At 43.7% G+C, this 21355-nt stretch overlaps 2 pseudogenes; one reads left to right on the top strand and one right to left on the bottom strand.

The window, feature by feature from the left end:
* Positions 1 to 9299: 9299 nt before the first annotated feature.
* LOC113887995 lies at positions 9300 to 10586 on the bottom strand (annotated as a pseudogene).
* Positions 10587 to 10939: 353 nt separating this feature from the next.
* LOC113887994 lies at positions 10940 to 19404 on the top strand (annotated as a pseudogene).
* Positions 19405 to 21355: the final 1951 nt, after the last annotated feature.

Below are 21355 nucleotides of genomic sequence, written 5' to 3'. Positions count from 1 at the left end.
TCTAACTTGAAAGCTAATTGGCTAGTCTTCAATTAGTCTGTTTCAGCTACTCAGGTTACAGGAAGCCAGGTTTTCCTCATTGAAGGACTTCTCACTTTGTAAATGGCCCAGGGCAATATTTCTCTTCTCTGAGTTTTGCAGACTGAAGAGCTTGGCTCCAGGGTCATCCTGAGGTCATGTGTTCCTTCTTGGACACATGTACTTCCTTCTTTGTAAAATGACTCAAGGTGTGATTAATCAACAATCTATTAGAAAAGGTCAAACCAGTTTAAGCTGGTCAATTGTTTCACATGCTGTTTCACTAGCCCCCTGAACTCCAGCACATTACCCAAACTCCAAGACAAAGAAAATCACAGTGAATTAAAATGTTGCCTAGCAAGGACAATCATATAACATTCACACCAGAGGATATGACATGGAATGTGCTTGAGGTAGAATCTTTCCCCATTGGAAACAACTCAGAGTTCTTAGAAATTTTGTCATTGATCAGTATCTTCCCTCCCAGATACCCTTTCATCTAAATAATGAATATGTCCACGTATTTAAGCACCAACAAAAAATCTAGAACTTGCCTAGAATTTGCCCAGTTACACACAAGATAAAATAATCGAGTAGGTCCTTAAGGAGAGGTCTCTGGCTCCCTCAACCCAGGGTAAAGGTCACCAGTCCAGGAGACTGTGGATTCTCTCAGGTCCTCCTTCTGAGGACCTGGCCGTGCTCACCACTCCCACTGTCTCTCTAGCCCACCAGGCAACTTCCCTTGAAATGACCTCTCGCTGAAGGCTCTGCTTTTAACTAAGGCTCCAAAGCGAGACAGTGTATTAAAAAATGGAGATATCAGTTTGCCGACAAAGGTCCCTGTAGTCAAATCTATCGTTTTCCCAGTAGTCATGTATGGATGTGAGAGTTGGACCATAAAGAAGATTGAGTGATGAAGAACTGATGCTTTCAAACTGTGATCTTGGAGAAGACTCTTGAGAGTCTCTTGGATAGCAAGGAGATCAAGCCAGTCCATCCTAAAGGAAATCAACCCTGAATATGTATTGGAAGGACTGATGCTGAATCTGACTCCAATACTTTGGCCACCTGATGGAAAGAGTGGACTCAGTGGAAAAGACCCTGATGCTAGGAATGAAAGATTGAGGGCCAGAAGACAAGGGGCAGCAGAAGGCGAGATGGTTGGATCTCATCACTGACTCAATGGACATGAGTTTGAGAAAACTCTTGGAGAGAGTGAAGGGCAGGGAGGCCTGGTGAGCTGCAGTCCATGGGCTCTCTAAGAATCAAACACAACTGAGTGACTGAGGACGCACACACACACACACACACACAACACTCCATGATATATATATATCATATATCTATCCATTGATACATCAACGGACATTTAGGCTGCTTCCCTGTATTGGTTATTGTGAATAATCCTGCAACAAATACAGGAATGAAAATATCTCTTGGAGAGTCTAATTTTAATTTTTTTGGATTAAAACCCAGAAGTGGGCTAGCTGAATCATATGGTAATTCAATTTTTAATTTTTTGAGGACCCTCAATATTGTTTTCCACCATGGTTGCACACATTGACATTCTCACTAACATTATAAAAGAGTTCTCTAAATGCTTGCACTTAATCATCTTCCTCTGTCCTAGACAGGGAGCAAGACAATCAACTTTTCAAATGATTGATGTGGTAAAATCACTTAACATCAGATCTACTCACTTAAATATTTAGGCCCACAATACAGTAATGTTAAATATAGGCACAATGTTACCCAGCAGATCTCTGGAATTGGTTCATCTTGCATAACTGAAACATTATACCAAGTGAAAAGCAACTGCACATGCACATGCAGTCACCATGTGCAGTGATCTTGGAGCCCCCCAAAATGAAGTCTCTCACCGTTTCCATTGTTTCTCCATCTATTTGCCATGAAGTGATGGGACCGGATGCCATGATCTTTGGTTTTTGAATGTTGAGTTTTAAGCCAGCTTTTTCTCTTCTTTTTCACTTTCATCGAGGCTCTTTAGTTCTTCTTTGCTTTCTGCCATAAGGATGGTATCATCTGCAAATCCGAGGTTATTGATATTTCTCCCTGCAATCTTGATTCCAGCTCGTGCTTCATCCAGCCAAGTATTTTGCAAGATGTACTCTGCATATAAGTTAAATAAGCAGGGTGACAATACACAACCTTGATGTATTCCTTTCTTTCTAGTTGACATAGCTATAAGTATTAGCTATTGTATTCTTACAATAATGTAAGCTAGAGAAAACAAAATGTTATTAAGAAAATCTTGAGAAAATATATTCACAGGACTGTATTTATCAATATTGTAAGTTTACAGCATGCATTTGTAAGAACTGTCTGTCAAGACAATTGCCTTATTGACAATATTATATATATTGTCATATATATTTATTGCCTTATATGACAAAGACTATAGAGGCAAAACGCTAAATATCAACAATGAATAATGTGAAAAGCAATTCATAGTTACAGGTATAATGATTCAAGCACCAATAATGAAGAAGCAGCAATATGATTGCTTTATAGTAGCCTAGTGTAACTGATAGGATTGCTTCATGGTAGCCAAGCATATATAGTAATGAATGGATCACTAAAAATTTTTATATCCTACACCATTTCAGTCATATTTATAATAAAGTACTGAAAACATTGTTACTTTAAGAGAAAACACTTACCTGTGATGACAGGCTGATGTGCCGTTTATCCATTCACAAGAGAGAGATGGGACAGTGTATAGTAATAGAATTCTATCACACCACATTTGAGTGATGTGATATTTGTCTTTGTCTGACTTCACTTAAGGAGAAGGCGATGGCACCCAACTCCAGTACTCTTGCCTGGAAAATCCCATGGACGGAGAAGCCTGGTAGGCTGCAGTCCATGGGGTCGCTGAGGGTCGGACACGACTGAGCGATTTCACTTTCACTTTTCACTTTCATGCATTGGAGAAAGAAATGGCAACCCACTCCAGTGTTCTTGCCTGGAGAATCCCAGGGACGGGGGAGCCTGGTGGGCTGCCGTCCATGGGGTCGCACAGAGTCGGACATGACTGAAGCGACTTAGCAGCAGCAGCAGACTTCACTTAATATGAAAATTTCAAAGATGTCCATTTTCTCCACTTTTACTCAACATGATTTCAGAAGTCCTAGCCGTGGCCATCAGAGAACAGAAGAAATAAAAGGAATCCAAGTTGGAAAAGAAGTGAAACTGGCACTGTTTGCAGATGACATGATACTAGACATAGAAAAGCCTCATGTTGCTGTGAGAAAACTACTGGAGCTCATCAATGAATTGGTAAAGTTGCAGGATACAAAATTAATACCCAGTGATTTTCTTAATGACATATGGGAAACCACCTGTTGCCTCTTGTTTGCAAAAGCTGCTTCCCCTATTATTTAGATATTTTGAAGTCAAACCTCTTTCTGAAATTATCAGATCATCCTTTGCTGGCATTAAATTTTCCAGTTTTAGATCCTTCACCCACTTTTGCTTTAGGTTGTCATAATGACTTTGCTTTTTCTTCAATCATGTTCAAGTCTATAGATATGCCTTGCTTATAGCAATCCTGCACCCACATACAAGCTATATTTTCAATACAAGATAAAAACTTATTTCACAAAAAGCACAAGATTTTCACACCTGCTGGTGTAGCTGCAGTGATGGCTTCATAAATTTCCTTTTCTTTTTCTTACAGTAGTGCTTATGCTGGATTCATTCATCTTGAAATGGTGGCAACCACAACTGCAGATCCAAATCAGTATACAAGGAGCAACTCAACTTTTTTGTATAATGTCATGACTTCTCTCCGCTTCATGAGAGCACTTCCAGCACCACTAGGGGCACTTCACATGAGTCCTATTGTGTTACTCAAAGTTTAGAGTATCATACTAAACAGAGTAAGAAATAGCTGTGAACCATTGGTGATCACATTTGTTGAGATAACAGTTTAGTACACAAACTGTTTATCATAGATGAATAGTGCTATTCATGATCCATAAGTGCACGCGTGTGTGTGTGTGTGTGTGTGTGTGTGTGTGTGTGTGTGTTGTTCTTACCCATTTCAAGTGCAGCTGATCTAAGATGTATGCTTACCTGTGGTACTGCAATTTCTTAATTGGACTCTGGACCTTCTATAAAGGTTATTTTGCTACTTATATACTTTTAAGATCTCGGTTGCTGAGGGGAAACAGGGGCTGGGAATTCCTGTTCCACTGTACTGCAGATGCCACACAGACAAGACCTTTTTTTTATATTTCCCAATATGAACAATTTCACTCACTGTCCATTATCATTGGCAAAAAACTCCCAATTCTCTTGTCCTGTCATCTTGTTCTGAACCACAAAAGGAGATTCAAGGATTTCTGACTCAATATAAAAACCTTTGTACTTATACTGAAATACAGCAATAAATGGGATATACTTTGTTCATAAACACAAATACGGAAGTCAAATTAACCTTCAATTACAAAAGGCTACTTCAATAGTGCCAAAAAGAAAGCCCTAAACAGAAAAAGATACATCTCCCAGTTACTGAGGTCAAGCAAGGACAAAACAAGGCATAAAATGTGTTCCCTTCAGATCCACCTTGGCACTCAATTACTTGGAATACTTACTTCTCTTTTCAACCTCAAGTTGAAGGATCTGCCCTGGATGTCACTATGTGGGAGGAGCTGGCAGACTTGGTTCTGGAACGTGCCCTGCCCATGGTGGTAGCGCTCTGTCTTTCTCAGCTCTCAAGGCCTCTCTCTTCCTCATCCTACGATGGAATTCAGGACCTCCGAGGGCTGACAGCAGCAAGTGGACACTACAGAACCCCAGTGGTTCTGGGTGGCTATTTCTTTCACTTCTTTTTAAGGGGCTTCACATATATATTTGACAATTCCTACTCTGACCTGAGATTGCCCTCCTTAGACCAAAGGTCTCACGTCCCTGACAACTGTACTGAGACAACAGAGAAAAGAGATGTTCAGCTTGAGAGTTCTGCCTGAAGCCTTCTTACACCTAATATTCTGGGGTGTTGCATTCCTCAGTCCAGTTGCATGGGTGTCTTCCTAAAGGCCCTTGCCCCTTTGATTAAAGCCTTCTTGGGAAATGCCACATTCCTGAAAGGCCCTGAGTACTTTCTCTACTGTGGACCTTGCAGAGAAGGAATCCCTGCCCTAGAAGTGATAAGAGATAGGAAATCCATGGCATAAGTAAGGGGGCCCAGGCAGAGACCTGTGAGAGAAACAAAACCTGGTAACCTGTCCCTTCTCTCCTTCAGCCAGAATTCTCAGACAATCGCTGTTCTAATAAATAAACTTTATATTTTAGATCTAATAGATATTTTTTATACAAAGGAATGGCTGTGAGATGATTTTCTTGAGTCCCTTATGATCTTATAAGCTTATCTGAAAGTTAAAACGTTCAGATCTTTTAAGATGTCTGAACCCTCATATGTATGGACAGATGATCCTATTGTTAGCAAATACTATCTCTTTTTTCCTCTCTTCATATGTCACATTTAGTTTGGCATTATTATTATTATTGCTCTGGCTATGTATTAAAATATAATAGTTGGACCTGAGAGTCCCTCTTCTTAATGCTTCATACATTTCACAGTAATGAGAATAAAAAGGGAATTAAGGGCATAAGGTCAGATTAGGCTTGCAGGAGTGAGAGGGTGAGCTTTAGACTAACTCAAATCAAGGGCTTTTGGCCATCCCTGTCACTTAAACAGCCATGGAAAAGTTTGTCACTTCATTAAACTCTCTGAGAGTGCCTCGTGCTCTTTAACTGTGAAGGGAGTTTGACAAGCCCTGTCTGGAAGGACTGCTGGCATGTGGTGGTAACTGTAAAGCATCTGCCACAGTGCCTGGCAGGCACCGACCATATCCCTCGCTTCTCAGGACTGGTGACTATACTTTGCAACGAAGATCTCACCTCCCTTAGGCCTGATATAGGGCTTCCCAGATGGCTCAGCAGGAAAGGATCTGCTGAGATACAGGAGCTGCAGGAGATGCAGACTCAGTCTCTGGGTCAGGAAGATCCCCTGGAGGAGGAAATGGCAACCCAGCCTCGAATTCTTCCTTGTAATATCCCATGGACAAAGGAGCCTGGCGGCCTACAGTCCATGGAGTCACAAGAGAGTCAGACATGACTTAGCAATTCAACAAGAAGAAGAAGGCCTGGTATAAGAAGAAGGCCTGGTATAATATGTGAGGGAGAGCCTTGCCTGACAGTCTTCCCCTGAGCTTTCTAGAACTGACATCAAAGGGGAGGGCAGGACTCTCCTTTGTTCCTTCTATTCAGGGATGAATAGACCCCTCAGTCTCCACTCGGGCTTCACAATTTGACTTCTGGTGGGGCCTGGGGAATCCCTTCCTTCTTGACCTGAGGCCTGTCTTCTCAAAGTAAGACCGATACCTCCCTGTGAGCCTGGAGGAGGAAATAAGAGTGGCCTTATCTAGCCACCCCTACCCATAGTCTCACAAGAATGAAAGCTGTGGCAAGCTCCATGGGAATGACAGATGGTTCCTCTCAGGGGCCCAAATCAGGGTCCCAAATTTGACTCTCAGCCAAGCTCAAGACTGCCCCTTCTGTTGACATGTGAACACCACCATCAGACCAAACCTTAACTTTCCTGCTACTGCTCCGTCAGAGCTGAAGGGCCCCTTGGCCTGGTAAATCTGCCTGAGGCCTTCTAGGCTGAGAGTAGGGAACATACTGTGTGGCCATCCTGGTATTTGTGTTCCCACATTCTTTGCTGTCCTCACTGTCTTGGAAAGAACCTGGAAATATTCCCCAACTGGAAACATTCCCTGACTTGCCTTAAAGCTTCTCCACCCAGGCCACTAGTTTCCTGATCCCTGAGGAAGAAGAGGAGTTTGCCTCATAGGCCCACCACAGGCCATGGTCTTCTGAGGTTAATAGGAGTGGAAGGAATATGTTCTGCTCCCACTGTTTTGAGGCTAGTGGTCTTTTCAAGAATTCAGGGTCCTTACCTTGACTTCTGGCACAACGTGGAAATCATCCTTCTGCTGAGCTTTGGCTGCTCCCTTTGATCAGGATGAGGTTCCTTACCTCCATGTGATCCTCTGGGAGGAAGTGAGTAGGACTCACCATGTCACCAGGCCTAAGTGGCACAGTGAAGGGAGTTTGACAAACCTGAAGAATAAGTGAGGCTATACCAAGGCTAATAGCCTAAGCCCACCAGTTCTGAATTCCTCTGTGTCTGAGATCAGAAGGGAGTGCTATCCCAGTGACCACCATCCCCCATATTCTTGGGTCTTGCTCTCCTCAATCCTCCTACCTGGGGCCCTCATCTTACTTTCTGTGTCTTGGATTAAAGGCCTTTGGGGAAATTCCATGTCTCTACAAACTCCTGAGCTATGTTTGCTCTGCAGTGCTACAGAGAATGGGTCCCTGTCCCAGGAGTGACGGGAGATGGGACTCCAAGGCAGGAGTCCCAGGACAGGTGGCAGTCCTTTAAGGAGAAAAAAGTAGATCAATCTATCTCATCAGTCAGGTGACGATTCTCATGTCATTTCTGTTCTGATAGGTTTACTTTCCACAGGCAAGAGGCTGTAAGGATGATATGGAGACTCCTTGCTCTTCAGAGGTTATCTAACATGGCCAATGTACATGCTTGTACTGTCCCTGAATATTGTTTCTTTCACTTATCTATGAGTAATGAATAAGGGATACATATCATTGCTTAAGTATATCTGGTATTCTTACTGCTCTGGCTACACATTTCGATCCAGTAGCTTGAGCACGAGGGCATTCTTTTCTATCACCTAGGACAAATTTTGGAGTACTGAGAAAAGCACTGAAATAAAAGATACAGGGTGGGGACTTTCCTGGTGGTCCAATGGCTAGGACTCCAGGCTCCCAATGCAGGGGGCCCAGGTTCGCTCCCTGGTCAGGGAACTAGACCACACGTGCAGCAACTAAGATCCAGCACAGCCTAATAAATAAATAAATGATAAATATATAAGGAAAAGGAAATGTCAAATGTTAAAAGGACTTGTTAAAGAACAAAGACAAGGGTATGTCTCAGGTTGTGAGGAGAACAACAGTATGAGTGCTAAAGTACTGTAGCTGCTACTGCTAAGTCGCTTCAGTCGTGTCTGACTCTGTGCGACCCCATAGACGGCAGCCCACCAGGCTCCCCTGTCCCTGGGATTCTCCAGGCAAGAACACTGGAGTGGGTAAAGTAGTGTAGAGCAGGAGTCTATTGCCAGCTGTCATTTACCAGCCCTATGTATTTCAGCACAAATCCAAACCATAACTCTATGAGCCTTGGGCTCTCTCCTGTGAAGTAAGTTCGATAAGCCCTTTCTTGTCAGATTGGTGGAATATAAGTATTTATGGAAAGCTTCTGTCATGTCACCTGTTCTATTGAGAAATTAGGAGCAGCAGCAGTTATTACTATGATTATCTTGACCTCAGATGTTACATCAGCTGGATTCTTTTTTCAATCTATCAGATGTCAGAAACTATGCAGTGTTCCAAGTCAGGAAAAAACAAAAGACCCAACCTCCCCAATCAGCCAAAATTCCACTTAGCAATGAAACCAAAATAATATGTTCTCTCCAACCCCTCTTTACCCTGCTTCTTTCTTGTTCTTCCTGAAGTAGAGAGTATCTCAGCCTCTTCCATACAATGACAGCATCTCTGAGAAACTATAATGAGTGGACAGAGGCTAGGACTTTTTTTGACAAACATCACCAGTAGAAGCATGAAGACTTCTTAAGAGCAGATTGTCAACGTTTGTGTAAAAGAAGAGCCACGAATAAATCATTTGCTATAATTTATATTCTCAAACATTCTTGAAAACCATAAACCATAAGCAGAGGCAAGTGTCTTTTACATTTACAAAGAGGGAGACTAAGCAGAGAGTAAAGCCAGCCAAAATCTGAAGAAATTTCAGCTATCTCCCTAACAATGTATCAATGTTCTGTGCCTCTATTAGTGTGGTGTCTTTCACATTTCTAAGGACACTCTCATCCTAAAGTGATGTTATTCTCATCCTGGATCACAAAAGTGATGTGACAATTTCCAATATTTATTTGAGAAAACAAAATTCTTACTCCTACATTTGACAAACAGCAAAGTGTGTGTGACCCATGTTATTCATATACTTATATCATGACTCTAAATGACCTTTCTGTTGAAAAGTTTTAACAACTGAAAATTGGGGGAAATAAAGTCAACAAGTTATTGATGCATATCAGGAACACAGGTTGCCCGGCTTCTCCAGCCACAAAGTGAACAACAGGCTTCAGATCACACTAGGGGCGAGATGAGCAGTTGGATTCGGCCCTGGGGTGCGCAGTGGCCGAAGAAGAAGGGCCAGCGCTGGCTGAGGCAGCAGTGCCAGGCCTGATTGAGGCAGAAGTGCAGGCAGAGGTTGAGGCAGCAGTGCCAGGCCTGGCCAAAGCAGAAGGGCCAGCAGCGGCTGAGGCGGCAGTGCCAGGCCTGGTTGAGGCAGAAGTGCCAGCCCTGGCTGCACCTCTGGCTCCGGTGCTCTCTACTTCCTCTCTCCAAGCCTCTTCATATGCTGCTGCAAGGCAGGATGGACCGAATCCTTGACCTTGGCCAAAAACTGCAGGACTTTCATCTTGCTGGTTTCTATGAGCGCTTTAGGACCCCACAGGAACTCATAGCGAGGGGGATCGCTGCCGGGCACCTGGCGGTACTCCAGGTACTCTTCCTGCACCAGATCTTCTGTGATGAGCTTCCTGGGCTCTCCAAAGATGAAGTGACTTCTTCCATCATAGATGCCCAGCATATGCAGGAACTTCCAGATCTTCTCCTCAGGGGCGTGGTTGCCATTCAGGTAGATGACACCCCGCAGAGGCATCAGAAGACCATTCTTCGGCAGCCCCCGGTCACCTCTCAAAGACTCGCTGTCACTGAGATCTAGGTTGCTCACCAGGGTATAGCAGTGACTGTTGGGTCTGACTTCCTTCAGCACCAGGCCAAACACCAGCTCCATGTGCTCAGAGTCCCTGCTAAGGATCTCAGGGAATTGTTCCTTGTACCTTCTATTGATTTCCTGCAGCATTTTGGACCTCTTAATGAGCTCCCTCATCTTATACTTAAACAGCAGGTACTGCACCAATATCTCTGCCGTCCTGGTCAGAAGATCTGTGTGAGAGCTCGCAGCAGCAGCTGAGGCTTGGGAGGAATTTTCAGCTTCCTGAACTTGGCCCTCGGCACCTACACCAGATCTGGAGCGTGCTGTGCCACGCACTGCAGATCTTGAGCGTGCTATGCCACCAACACCAGATCTTTTGCGTATAGCACCTGCAGCAGCACTGGTGGTGCCTTGGGCTCCCTGAGGCTCCGTGGCGGTGCCAGCAGCAGACGAGCTTGAGGGAGTGCTCTCTGAATCAGGAGGGGAAGAGGAGGTGGTCTCTTCTCCCCTAGATGTGGTAGCCTGATCATGAAGACCCTGGGTCTCAACTCGGGCCTGGTGACGTTTCTCACGAGCACGGTGCTTACTCTTTTGCGCACGGGGCATGATGGCTGTGGTCAGGGACCAGAGGCAGGAGTCTGGGCCAATACACAGGAGATTGGGGCACCTGGAGGATGGAGAATGAGGTGACATGAGCACCTTAAAACAGGGAGACTCTACCTTGGCTTAATCAAAGGCCACCTCTGCAGGTGTCCTTGAGGACACTGCTCTAGGAACCCACAAGGCTCCTGTTTTCCTGCTCAGCCTGTTCCCACAGAATCCCACAGAGGAAGAACCGAGGCTTTACTTTTCCTCTGCATCCTCTCAGCCCTGCTTTGGATTTACTGAGGTTACAGCAGGTACCAGCAGTGGGGTTTTCTAAGTTCTACTTCAGTATTATCACGTCAAGTCCTGGCGGAGCCTTGGCACCCTTCCCTCTGCTACTCTGATGTAGACACTTTAGACCTCCCCATGATCCACAGGTAAGTGAAGGAATGCCTCATACCACCTCCCTGCCAGGAGACAGATAACCAGTAATGAGAGCTCATTAGGGTGTTTTCTATCCTGAGTTCACTGGGATCATCATTCAAGGTCCTTACCTTGGCTCCTTAAAACGTTGGGCACCATTATCCATTTGTGGACTGGTGTCTGCACCTTCAGACTAGACATTTCCCCTCCTGTAGACTTCGTATAGAACAGTATAGAAGGGGCTCAGCCTCACAGCCCTTCCCTGAGATTTCCTGGGCTGAAATCCGAGGGTTGGGATGGATGCACTGAGTCCTCATTCAGGTTCATCAATTGAGCTCCCAGTAGAGAAGCTCGGAGAAGGCAATGGCACCCCACTCCAGTACTCTTTCCTGGAAAATCCCATGGATGGAGGAGCCTGGTAGGCTGCAGTCCATGGGGTCGCTAATAGTCGGAAACGACTGAGCAACTTCACTTTCATTTTTCACTTTCATGCATTGGAGAAGGAAATGGCAATCCACTCCAGTGTTCTTGATTGGAGGATCCCAGGGGCGGGAGAGCCTGGGGGCTGACATCTATGGGGTCACATAGAGCCGGACAGGAATGAAGAGACTTAGCAGTAGCAGTAGAGAAGCTCAACTTTTTCCTGAAGTGATGACTGCTTGATAGTAAAAGCCAATCACTCTGTGTCCCAAAAGCAGGAAGTGAAGATGACCATATCTTACCAAACACGGTCTCCTGAGACCAAAATCTGGTGCAGGCAGGTTGATGTCCCTGTGAACCCTCACAAGATCCCAATTCAAGGTCTAAAATATTTTTTGGCTTCTGTTTTCTCCTATACGTCTTTTTGAAAATAATTTTTTTACAATATTAATTCATAATAGTGTACCAGTTTCTGCCACACATCAATATGAATCAGCCATAGGTATATCTTATGTCTCCTCCATCTTGAAACTCCCTCCCACGTCACACCCCTCTTAAGATATCAGAGTGCTGGCTTTGAGCTCCCTGGTCATAAAACTACTTTCTACTGGTTATCTATATTCCATATGGTAATGTGCATGTTTTCAATGTAATTCTCTCAATCTGCCCCTCCCTCTCCTTCCCCCACTGGGTCCACCAGTCTGTTCTCTATGTCGGCATCTCCTGGCTGCCCTGTAAATAGGTTCATCAGTACCATCTTTCTGGATTCCATACATATGCATTAATATATGATATTGGCTTTCCTCCCTATGACTTAATTCACTCTGCTTACAAAAACTAGGAATAAAACTACCACATGAGCCAACAATCCCACTAGTGGGCATATACCCTGAGGAAATGGGGATGGAAAAAGACACTTGTACTCGTCTTCACTGCAGAACTATTTTCAATAGCAAGGACACAGAAGCAACCAAGCTCTACATTTGACTCATGACAGGGTCTAAGGTTTCTCCCTCTGCTGACCACTCCATTCAGACCAAGACCCTTACTTCCCCATTAGCCTGCAGTGGGGACAGACACGTATTCTTGAGGTCTCCCAGGGATGACGACAGGGAGATGTGGTCCGAATGACGTGGTGTGGAACATCCACAGCCTCCAAGGTTCTCACCATCCACCAGGACACCTGAAACCCTCCCTTGTTAACCTGAGGCTGCCCCCACTGACCTGGTCTCTCACTTCCCTGAGATGTCCCAGGAAGTGTCATGTCAAAACGCCTGATTCTCCCAGTCCTCAAAATAGGACTGGCGCCTTATGTGACTCCATTTCTTATGGGAGGAGCCTCCATCCTCACTCAGCGTCACAGCCATTAATATTGGGGACTAGGTCCCTTTGTTGAACTCGGTTTATTCCATTACAGCAAGGCTCTCACTTCCCCCAAACCACCTCCAGTGGACACCAGGGGGCACCACAGTTGGGCAGCTCTACCCGGGGCATCCTAGAGCCCAGTATAGGGGGGCCGCTCAGTGTGGCCCCCTTGGCGGTGTCGAAGTCTGCTCATCAGCCCTCAGGGCTTTCATCTAGGTCCTAGAGCTCCTCCGGGGGTAGAATCCGGGCCTACCCCCACAGACCAACGCCTTCGCCTGAGACACTCTAGACCACATTCAGCCGATAGCTCTGAGGGACTCTTAAGAGCCATATCACAGGGGTGGGATGTGGATGGGTCACTTTTATTACTGGGAGGGTTGGGAAAGTCCCTTCAGCTCCATTCAGGTCCTCACCTTGGTTCCGGACGAGTCCTGAACACTAAGTCTCTGCCATACGGTCGCCGCGGCTACCGGTCGATCTGCTGGGTTTCAAAGCGGAAGTGGAGGAGAGCTGCATAAGGTCCTACGTGGGGTCTCCCAGGGATGACAGCAGGGGCAGCGCGCTATGGGAACACTAGTAGCTCAATATTCATCCGTCCTTGGGTCCTCCTTGTGCGGTGTATCAGAGCCCAGGATGCCCCCTCCTATGAACCTGAGTCTTCCAGCTCCCAAACAAAGCCCTAGCCTTCCCAAGTCCCTAGTGCTGGGAGCCCAGCTCTGCTCTGAGCATCTCTGCTTGTCAGGTGGGTTGCCACTCTGTGAGCCTCCTTCGTTGGGGGAGAGATCCTCTCACTAGCACTGATGGTCCCCACCTTAAGTCTGGTTATGGTCAAGAAACCCCCATCTGCAGATCTGGGTTCTGATCTGGCTAGAGGAGACTCAGCCCTCCCTAAGATCACACAGGTTGAATGAGTGGACCACTCAGAAGTAGCTCCTGTGGGCTTCTCATGGCTAAGAATTTACAGAATTGTGTTCGGCTCCCTCTGCAGGGGTCCTCAGTAACACTCAGCATTGCATGTGAGGTCCTCCTTGGATTCAGGTCCCTCCCTCTGCGAAACTGCAGCTGATTGTATTAGACAGAGGTCTCACCTCGCTAAGACTTCCTAGACTGAAATCAACCTGACATCTGTGCCCAGAGCTTCCTGGGGACCACAGCATCAGTGATTTTCCAGGGCCTCCTTTTATAGTGTGTGCTACTGTGAGTCCACTTTCAGATCCTCTCATTGACACATGACGAATCCTGTAACTCTACTCTCTGTTTTATGAAGCTTCTTGTCTTACATCAAGGTCCTAGTCTCCTGAGAATTCCAAGTTGGAAGTCAGGATGATCTTCATGTGATCCTAGTCCATCAGGGCTTCTGAGAATAGACAGTGGGGATGCAACTTGAGTCCATCCGATTCCTCTTGCTTAGCATCCTCACTACATCTACCACAGCCTGGGACTGCTCCTTCTACTGAGCTAAGATTCCTCTTCTTAGTCTTTGGGTGACCACTATATTCAGGGGTGATTGTCTCCTTCGTCCTCCTTTATGGAGGTTCCCGTATCAGCTTCTGTCCCTAGATTAAAGTCTTTCTGGGGAATGCATATTCCTACAAACAGTGAGCAGTTACCCTCTAGCAAATCTTGGAGAAAATGGGTCTCAGTCCCAAAAGTGATGTAAGATTAGGAAAATGCAGCAGAAATTAAGGAACTCAGGACAGATGTTATGATGTCAAAGAGATAGAGGTGATATATTCCTGCTCTTCAGCCAGATTTAGGGTGTGTGCTTAATCACTCAGTCATGTCCCACTCTTTGTGACCCCATGTACTGTAGCTCCCCAGGCTCCTCTGTCGATGCAGATTCTCCAGGCAAGAATACTGAAGTGTGTTACATGCCCTCCACCAGGGATTGTGCCCAACCCAGCGATCGAACCCAGGTCTCCTGCATTGCAGGCGCATTCTGTACCATCTGAGTCACCAGATTTAGGGTAGTTCTAAAATATTTACTCTCGGCACCTCCCTGTTGGTCCAGTGGTTATGCGCTCCCAATGAAGGGGTCTTAGGTTTGATCCCTCGTCAGGTAACTTGATCCCACATGCCACAACTAAAAATCTCACATCCAACAACTAAGAGTTCTCGTGCCACACCTAAAATCTCACATTCCACAACTAAAGAGCCTGCACGTGGCAACAAAGATTCCAAGTGTCCAAACTAAGACCCAGAGCAGTCAGAAAATAAATAGAAATAACTATTTTTAATTAAAACAAATAAAATGTTTACTTTCTACATAGAAGGATAGCGCCAGATAATCTTGTAAGCCCTCGATCACTTGAAGGTGTCTGAATTTCCACATGCAGGTGATCATTTGCTAACTGAGCATTATCTCCTTCTCTCCTTTATTCACAACTCTTAATTATTTTGGTGTTTGTATTGCCTTGGCTATGTATTTCATCCCAGTGTTTTCGTCACAGTGTCTCTCTTTCTGTCACTCAAGATACATGTTGGAGTGCTAAAACACAGTGAATTAACTGACTCATGAGCACCTCAGGCCGGGACAAGTGGAAGGGTACATGCTGTGGTTAAATTCAGACCAGCACTCTAGTCCCAGCTCTGTCTCTTATCAGTTGTGTGGACTTGGGTCCATCCCCAAACTCGGGGAGCCTCCGGTGAAGTGGCTTTTGTAGGGCTAGTGGCATGTAGCTAAAGCACCTGGCACACTGGCCTGGACCACACTGGACTTTACACAATATCTGTTTTTACTATGAGTATGATCATTTTCATCCTGGAGGATACCACCGACCCTGAGGAATCTTTTAAATCCAGGAGATGTCAGAGAATCTGTGGCATTCTCGGACATGAAACACCAAATCAGTCCAAAATGCTGTTTAGAAAGAATCTTTCATTTCCACTACTACATCATATTTTGAGTGTGGGTGTAGTTTTTTAACTGAATAAAATTCAAATAATCTAGAATTTGGTTCTAAAACTCACTCTTTCTTCCAAGCTGCGCTTTCATTTAAACAACTCCTAGAGAGTTGCCTAGTGGCCCAGTAGCTAAGTGGCTAAGAATCTGTGCTCCAAATGCAGGGGGCCTGGGTTCCACCCCTGATCAGGGAACTAGACCCCACACAGCACAAGTAATAGTTCACATGTCACAACTAAAGATCCTATATACCAGAACTAAAACATTCCTCATCCTGGAACTAAAGAACTCTCAGGGTGCAAGGAAGATCAAGGATCCTGGATTCCAAAGATAAGACCAAGCACAGCCAAATAAATAAGTAACTAAATAAAATAAGCCCCTACCTTCATCAATTTCACCATCACATCACCTATAATATACTCATCTCATACACTTTGTGGAATTATCAACACAGCCAAAACCGCTGAATGGAATGCTCTTTCAATAAAATAAGCTCTGTTTCCACGACTCACAGCACAGTGTCAGCCCACTGGCTTCTGAGTTTCCGGTTTCATTCTACTATTACTTTTATTTCACAGAATCTCCTTGGAGATGATGTGCATGAAACATCTAGGTTGTGCACTGTGTTCACGGGCACTGGGACAGGAGCACAGGGCACATTCCATCCCCTCCCCGGGGGGGATTTCTCTCTGGTCTACTCGTGTTGCTGTTTAGTCACTCAGTCGTGTGTGACCCTTTTCTATCCCATGGACTGAACAGATTGCTCTGTCCATGGGATTCTCCAGGCAAGAATACTGGATGGGGTAGCCATTTCCTCTTCCAGGGGATCTTCCTGATCCAGGGAATGAACCCACATGTCCTGCATTGGCAGGTGGATTCTTGACCACTGAGCGGCCTGGGAAGCCTGATAATTGAAAAGTAATTGTTCAGGAATTGTTCCATTCCAGTCTTAAGTCTCTCAACTTTGAGACCCACCATCTGAGGGTCTGGCCTCTATTTAGTGTTTCCACAGCCTCCCTGGTGGGCTCAACATGTAGCCTAACTTAAAATTACCTCCCAGGGACATTTATTGTCCTAAAGTCTCCAAGTGCCTTGCCTCAGTGTATTTACACTAGACTCCTCATGAGGAAGCCCTCAATCCCCTCACCTCCTTACACCTCATTTTCATTGGGCCCCTAGATCTTTGTTCACAAGCTACTTTATATGAATTGTTCTCTTAGACTCTAGAATTCTATAGGAAATGGTTCGGTTTATTTTTCTTAGCATCCCCAATACTACTCAGAAGCCTCCAAAGAACAGATGCTAAATTGCTATTTGAAGAATTACAGTGAAAGTGTGCAAGAAGTAAAGTTTACTGGGTTTTCACTTCTCCCACATTCTTAAATAAGCTAAGCCAATCCAGGTACATACACTTCAGTTTTATAAAGAAAGACTATAAGGAATAAAACAAACCAAGAAGTGAATACCTCTCAAGACTTTTTTTTCTGTATCTGATAATCACACAGACTTCACTGTGGAATAATTTCCATTTTTGCAAAAAAATCCATATTTCAGTATCCTGTTTTCTTATTCTGAATGACAAGAAATGATTCAAGGATTTCAATCTGTGCTATGTATTATGAAAATTCTTATTTTTCAACTTGATAATCTGCAGTACAAGGGGGAGCTGTGCCATTAGTATACTTAGACTCTGAAGCTAAACACGTCTTTAATTAAAAGGAATGACATTTAAAAACAGAAAAAAGAAAAACCTCTAATTTTTGCATATTGTATAGGATCACAAATACATTATATGCTGTGTTTCCATGAGAAACACCTTGGCACTCTGCTAGTTGGAAGATTGCTTGCTTTCTTGAAATGCAATGTGAAGTATCTGCTCAGACTTCACCAGGGGTGGGAGGAGCTTTGGACATGCTCTGGAAATTGCATTGGTCCTGGCACCGCAGGAGCCCTGGCTGCAGCTCTGGCTCTGGCTCTCTCTTCTTCAGCTCTCAAAGCCTCTTCATACCAGGATGCGAAGGCACTGCACTTGGTATCATTGACATTAGCCCCAAACTCCCACATTCTTTTATATATCTATATCTATCATGGAAGCACTCCATATTAGTTTACAAAGATCATGCTCATTATTTTTTATAGCTGTATAGTACTCCACTCTGTGGATATATATCATGTTCCTTCAGTTAACATGTTCATGGATATGTAAGCATTTTCATATGGTTGTGGATGTCTCTTCAGGGTTACTTTCTGAAAACTCTAATTACTGGCTCAAATGTAAAAGCATATTTAGTTTTCTGATAATACCAAGTTGTGTTTAGGCTCTAATCTTATTCTTTGACATGTTGCTGTCAAAGAACGAGATTAGTACATTCTCTAACACTATATACAAAAATAAACTGAAAATGGATTAGAGACCTAATATGAGTGGAAACTATAAAACTCTTAGAAGGCACTATGAGTGGGACTTTCTTTGATATAATTCATAATAATATTTTTTGGATCTGTCTCCTAATGCTAGGAAAATAAAAGCAAAAATAAATAAATGAGATGTATTTAAAGGTAAAAACTTTTGCACAGCAAAGGAAACCATCAGCAAAATGAAAAGACAACCTACTACATGGGAAAAAATATTTGCCAATGATATAACCAATAAGGGGTTAATATCCAAAATATATGAACAGCTTACATAACTCAACAGTTTAAAAAAAGAATTAAAAAAATGGGCAGAAGACTTAAATACACATTTTTCCAAAGAAGACATACAAATGGCCGAGAGGCACGTGAAAAGATGTTCAACATCATTAATCATCATATGAATGCAAATTTAAACCACAATGAGGTATTATCTTATGCCTATCAGAAGGGCTATCATCCAAAAGGAACAGAAGTAACAAATGTTGGCGAGCATGTGCACAAGATCTGTACACTGTTGGTGGGAATGTCAATTGGTGCAGCCACCATGGATAACAGTAAGGAGGGTCCTCAAAATCTAAAAAGAGAACTACCAAATGACCCAGAAAACCCACTCCCGGGTGTGTATCTGAAAAAAAAAAAAAAAAAAAGGACCCCCTAATTTGGATGGTCTCCGTCAGGTACTCGATGCTTGTCTGAGTCTAAGGGTTTCCACTGCTCGTCTCCCCTTCCCCTCCAGCCTCATCTACTCTCTGCCAGTGACCCCACCCCAGTCCAACCTCCCTGTTTATTAAGAAGGCACCTGTGTCTGGCAGAGCCAGTGTGAGATGAAGAGGTAGTCCTTCCCAGCCACCAGATAGTCAGGAGTTTTGGCCGGACCTTCACACACTGATAGTGAGGAGTCAGGCAAAAAGCACAGACTGTGGCGCTGAAATGGATTAATAAGGAACTTAGTGAGGTGGGCAGGGACCCTCCAGCACAATATTCTACAGGTCCAGTTGGGGATGATACATTTCACTGGGAAACCACAATTATGAAAAAGAACGGCAGCCCGTACTGAGGCAGTGTATTCTCTGTGCCAATTCATTTCCCTAAAAACTACCCCTTCACACTACCTAAGGGTGCATTTGCAACAGAATTTATCATCCAGACATGAACACTAATGGCAGCACTAGGTTCGCTACTCTAAGATCACTGTGGTCTCTTGCTTCCATGATTTCTACAGTTCTGGTATCCATTTGCTCCCTGCTATGTGTTCCGAACCCCAATGACCCCCTCCCCAGTGCCAGAGGTTGCAGAGATCTATAAAACAGACAGAGTTGAGTACAACAGAATTTTTCAGGAATGGACTCAGAAGTATGCCATGTAATGCTAACTTAAAGTCAGAATAACCTGCATTAAAGCTTGAATAGACTTTAAATTACTGTTTAAAATGAAAAAAAAAAATCCACTAATTCAAAAATTCCATGCACTCCAATGTTCATAGCAGCATTACTGAAATTTGCCAAGGTACAAAAGTAATCTATATGTATACAACCTACACACACACACGCGTGTGTGTGCACGCATAATGGAATATTACTCAGTCATTAAAAAGAATGAACTTTTGCAATCTTTCAACAACATGTATGGAGTTGGAGGGTATTATGCTATTAATTAGTAAATAGTTGGACGGTATTAATGAAATAAGTGAGATAGAGGAAGACAAATGCTGTATGATACTACTGACATGGAGAATTTAAAAAATAAAAGACTAGGGGAATGAAGCAGACTCACAGATATAGAGAACAAGCTAGTGGTTACCAGCGGGGAGTGGCAAGCAGGAGGTGAAGGGCAGGGACAGAAGACTAAGAGGTGCAAACTAGGATGTATACAATAAGCAACAAGGATATATTGTACAACAAAGGGGATATAGCCAATATTTATAATAACTGTAAATGGAACATAACCTTTAAAGACTGTGAAGCACTTTGTTAATCATCTGTAATTTATAAAATATTGTACATCAACTATGAAAATGAAGTGAAAGTATTAGTTGCTCAGTCTTGTCCAACTCTTTTTGACCACATAGACTGTAGCATACCAGGCCCCTTTGTCCATGGAATTCTCCAGGCAAGAATACTGGAGTGGGTAACCATTCCCTTCTTCAGGGGATGTTCCTGACCCAGGGATTGAACCCAGGTCTCCTGCCTTTCATGCAGATTCTTTGCCATCTGAGCCACCAGGGAAGCCCACATCAACTATACCTCACTTTAAAAAAATCTACTCTCCCAGGAACTTTCACATATACAATACAGTATTATTAACTATGGGGTTCTCTGGTGGCTCAGCAGTAAAGAATCTTCCTGTTGATGCAGGAGATGAGGGTTTGATTCCTGGGTCGGGAGGATCCCCTGGAGAAGGACATGGCAACTGAATCCAGTATCCTTGCATGGAAAATTCCCTAGACAGAGGAGGCTGGCAAGCTACAATCCATGGGGTTCCAGAGAGTAGAAAACCACTTGGCGACTTAACAACAACAATGATTAACTAGTCACCATGCTGTACATTATATCTCCAGGACTTCTTTATTTTGTACATGAAAGTTGTGAACGTTTATGCCGTTTGGCCACGTACACCCATGTCATCCATCCTCCAACCCCCACTTGCGGCAACCACTAATCTATTCTCTGTGAGTTCATTTTTCAAAAATCTTCACACATAAGTGAGATTATATAGTATTTGTCTTTGTCTGACTTATTTCACTTAGCATAATGCCCTCAAGGTGCAACTGTGTTACTGCAAATGGCCAGATTTCCTTTTTTTCTTTTATTGGCTAAATAATATCTGAGTGATGATGAATGTATGTGTGTGTGTGTGTGTGTGTGTGTCTATGTGACATTATCTTTATCCATTCATCCATTAATGGACACTTATGTTGTTTTCATAACTTGGTTATGGTAAATAATGTTTCAATGAACATGGGGGGTGCAGATATCTTTTCCAGGTGTTGGCTTCATTTCTTTCAGCTAAATTTCCAGGAGTAGACTTGCCAGATCACATGGTAGTTCTATTTTCAATTTTTTTATGAGCATCTATACTATTTCCCATAGTGGCTGCATCAATTTACATTTTCATAAACCCACATTTTCTTTAATAATTTAAGTATATCATAAATGCAAAAGTTATATATGCTTCTAAATTTAAAAGATATGTATCTTTGAAATTTAGGAATGAGAGACTGAATACAGTAAGCTAGACCCATAACTGAACCACTTTAATTTTTTTTTCTCTTCTTATCCTATCTTAGTGTGGGGTTTTTCACATTACCAAGGATACCC

Source organism: Bos indicus x Bos taurus, chromosome X, assembly GCF_003369695.1.
Source record: "Bos indicus x Bos taurus breed Angus x Brahman F1 hybrid chromosome X, Bos_hybrid_MaternalHap_v2.0, whole genome shotgun sequence".
NCBI lineage: Eukaryota > Metazoa > Chordata > Mammalia > Artiodactyla > Bovidae > Bos > Bos indicus x Bos taurus.
Note: the sequence above shows the minus strand (reverse complement) of the source record. Positions and strands in the feature narration are given on the sequence as shown.